Source organism: Sinocyclocheilus anshuiensis, unplaced genomic scaffold (assembly GCF_001515605.1).
Source record: "Sinocyclocheilus anshuiensis isolate Anshui unplaced genomic scaffold, SAMN03320099.WGS_v1.1 scaffold162, whole genome shotgun sequence".
NCBI classification, from domain to species: domain Eukaryota; kingdom Metazoa; phylum Chordata; class Actinopteri; order Cypriniformes; family Cyprinidae; genus Sinocyclocheilus; species Sinocyclocheilus anshuiensis.
Genome location: NW_015542351.1, coordinates 1412848 through 1416797, shown reverse-complemented (window position 1 = coordinate 1416797; position 3950 = coordinate 1412848). Strand labels below are relative to the sequence as shown.

The following is a 3950-nucleotide window of genomic DNA, read 5'->3' as shown; positions in this document are numbered from 1 at the left end:
TGGTGGGATGCCCGGGATGCGTATCCGTCACTCTTGGTGCACCTCGGTGTCAAACAGAAGAAGTGAGGAATATTTAACAGCAGCGGTCACAGTGATGATGAGGCGAGCACCAGTGAAGTTTCTCAGGCCCGCTCCGTGTGTCTGCTGGGCGGCGATCAAACGGACAGGGCAGCGCTTTTCACGAGCGGAGATCCCCAGATAGCAAAATGACTCCGGAGCAGATCCGCCCCGGAGTCACCACAAGCTCCGGAACGGATCCGCAAAACGGGTCCGTATCGGAGACCACTTGCACCCGCTGATTAAGTAACTCATCCGGACCGGATCCGATCTGGACCCGTTCATTTAGTGGGTCTATACCTTCTTTAAAATGGGTAATCTGGCCAGAACTAGCTATGAAAATACCTAAAATAGAGCCAACAGCGCCTGCAGTTATTCCTGAAGAGGGGTGAAAAATTACCTAACGTTACATATACGCTCAGGGCGCGTCTCACAAAAAGAAGGAGATCCCGTCTAAATAGGCCTGATTAACTTTACTCAAATCTACTATAATGCTAATGTGCTGAAGAGATAACGTTCCACAACGCAATTTCACAATTAAAAATGCCAACAAAGCAATCAACTACTTTATTAACCTTAATGTTACTGGCAACTGTACATATAAAGCATATTTAAACAGTGTTCTTGCCGTGTTCAGCCGGCCGCAGCTTCAGCACTCTGAGGAGGATTGGACGGCACCGGTAAAAGAAAAAAAAAGAAAAAAAAAAAAACGCGTCCGGATTGCTAATCCGCGCAGTGTCCATAATGAGTCCGCTAACTGACAGTGCGCTGTCCGGAGGCGGGGCATATTCTGGGCGAATGACCGAACAGAGTCTGACAGTACAGCGGAGCTGCCGACTTGAGGGCGGATCCGCCCCGGAGTCTGTTGCTATCAGGGTCGCTACTAGACGAATCATGTAATTTTTTTTTTTTTTATCTCTGTTCTTTTGTTGTAAGTTATTCTATTACTCCAGTAATTTATACTAGCCTATCCAGTGCCCCCTGAACGCAGTCTCTGGTTTATTGCCAGTCAAGCGCAATGCTGCAGGGACGCATCTATAACGCCTTTGATCTGATCATTAGTCGGGGCCATACGCAAGTATACGCCGTATGCTTACTTTTTCCCCCGGGATGTTTGCGTATTACGACTTCTAAGGATCAATATTTGCGTATACCCTCGGTATACCCACTTGTTTTGTTGCTTCGCAAGTCCGTAATCTACTGTCATGTAGCTTCCCCTTTAATGGTGTCCCATACTGCTGTGTGAAATTCGTGATTCTTTGTAATTGGTGCAGTTTCACTTCTGTCATTCAACGCCGCTCATTGTCGCTAGCGCTTGGTGTTTTGAGCCGCACTTATGACCGGCTTTCCCAAAACTATTTTATTGATAAAGTCTTTGTGTGTGTAAGAGAGAGAACAGCTGTCCAACAATTAATGCCACGGATCCCCAAATATAATCCCTTAGTCACTATAGTTTTGTCTGTTAACTTAGCTGAGTATTAAACTGCTAGCAACTGTTAGGCTATCAGGAGCACCCCATTATTATCATGTCAGAATACTGTATGCTAAAGGACATCATACTGTAAAGTTACATTAATACATTTAGCAGACAGATATTCGCATGAATTTATAGTTTAGGTAAGGAGGGAGTGCAGACAGCAAAACTGTCTGAAAAAAAAATATGAGTCAAAAAAAAAAAATATGAGTCAATTCAATAGTGTGTTCAGTAGGCTATTAGGATTTTTCAATAAAGGTATTGGACTAATTTTTATAAATAGGCACTTAAACACAATTTTTAAAAAATATATTTGTATGAAAAAAAGGTTTGTTACATCTTGGGTATTTAAGTCATTTTAAGATAAATAACATTCTGTGCAAACAAATTAAAATGAGGTGGTTGTTTTGCAACTAGATGGACACAGTTCTGTTCATAACGGTAGACCTGCTGGTGAAGAAGTGACAGGTACAAGAAAAAAAACACACATATACGCAAGGGATGGACAGAGATATTGGGGAAAATGGAAGTGAAGGTGCAGTTCAAGAACCTTAAATTATTTTGCACAGCTCCAGCCTAAGGGTTTAGACCTTTGTGATGGCCATACAAATAATAGGAAACTCGCTGGAAAATCCTCTTGCAGGAGATTATTCCCTTCCTAAATTATAACATTAGCTATATGTTTTGCATGTATAAATTATGCTGTTTTAGGTAACAGGGTAATATTACTGGGTAATAGTAAACCACTTTTTTCTTTAGGACTACACCACTGGTCCACACCCCTGCTAACTAGTATTTTATTTCCATACTGTGGAAGTTAATGGCTACTAGCAACTGTTTGACTAACCACATTCTTCAAAATATCTTCATGTTCAACAAAAGAAAGGTTTCAAACAACTTGAAGGTGAGTAAATGATGACATAATTTTTTGAGAGTCAAACCCATGATTGTAGCATTGCTACTTCACAAATATTAAGGATACACATTTGGATCAAAACATTGTTTTATTTATTCTTCGAGTACAAGATATAGTCTCTGACAGTCTGTGATGTGTAGAACTAGCAAGTGCTAAGGCTAAGGTTAATAGTTGTCCTCTATGAGGGCTGTGCAGTGTTAAACTCAGTATATCACCTTGCCAAAGTGCCATCTGTGGTCCATCTCACATAAAGATCTCTCCAATGCACATGATATTTGAAATGTAAATTTATTCTGATGAGTGTGCTTGATTTAAGATCTGCCACATGTTTTCACACTAGATTATCACAGACACCTATATATCACAGTCAAAAGCAAGGTCACTGAATTCTTACAGTGTGTGATGATACAAATTGGTCTGAAAAGAGACTTAAATCGCATTTAAAAATGTATGAAAGTCATTGCATTATATAAGAAGTATGACTTAAGTTCCCAAAATTGAGAATAGTTTTAGGGTCACTGTGTGTCATGTAAGTCTGAGTACAGCCCAATACAACAGCCAAATCTGAGTGAATACCAATGTACAGGTGCATCTCAATAAATTAGAATGTCTGTAGAACTGTCTGAGGATTTTTGAGCTCAGACCAAATTTCTTCAGTCGCCTGAGGAAGAAGAGACGCTGGTGGGCCTTCCACACTACTGACTGTGTGTGAGTAGTCCAGGTGAGGTCCTCGGTGATGTGAACGCAGAGAAACTTGAAGCTGCTTGAAGAAACTTGAAGAAACTTGAAACTTGACTCCACAGGAGTCCCATCGATGGTGATGGGGGAGTGCTCACTGGTCCGTCTCCTGGTCTGTGTGCACTGAATTTATTTAATACACGAGTTTCACAATTTGAGTTGAATTACTGAAATAAATGAACTTTTCCACGACATTCTAATTTATTGAGATGCACCTGTATGTGCAGTAAGGTCAAACATTAATGGTGGCTTGGGGCAAAAAAAGGCACCAAAACGAACAAAAATGCCCCCCAAATTCAAGAAAAGGGGGCAAAACATGCCCCTGCACAGTTAAACTAAATTTTAGTTATTGTGGCTGTCACGATTAAAGTGAAATGTGAGAATGAATAAATACTGTCAATAGTGGCATCACATTTATATCAGTTTGTGATGCATTCAGATGTTTTGCAGCATTAAGCATTACAACCAATCGCAGACATTTCTGTTGAGCTTCTGTCAAAGTACAGATACAGTGTAAGTAAGAGATAAATTTTGCAGTGTTTTTCATTGTCATGGGCCGCTTCAGTGATGGGGAACATTCTATGCTCACATTTTTCTGTATATAATTCATTCCCATTTTAAATAACCTTTTGGATTTTCATGCTTCTAAAATGTAAAACGTTAAGTCTTGATTTTCTAATGTAAAAAAAAATATATATATATATATACAGTGGGTACGGAAAGTATTCAGACCCCCTTCAATTTTTCACTCTTTGTTATATTGCA

The 3950-nt window shown here is 40.0% G+C and overlaps 1 long non-coding RNA gene across 1 annotated transcript in view; it reads left to right on the top strand.

Annotated features, from left to right (window-relative positions):
- LOC107691517 (uncharacterized) overlaps nucleotides 1-3190 on the top strand; it is an 11378-nt gene extending 8188 nt beyond the window's left edge. The window contains exon 3 of the long non-coding RNA XR_001634547.1: nucleotides 3118-3190. This is a non-coding gene — a long non-coding RNA (uncharacterized LOC107691517). The remainder of the gene's footprint in view (nucleotides 1-3117) is intronic.
- The last annotated feature ends 760 nt before the right edge of the window (nucleotides 3191-3950 follow it).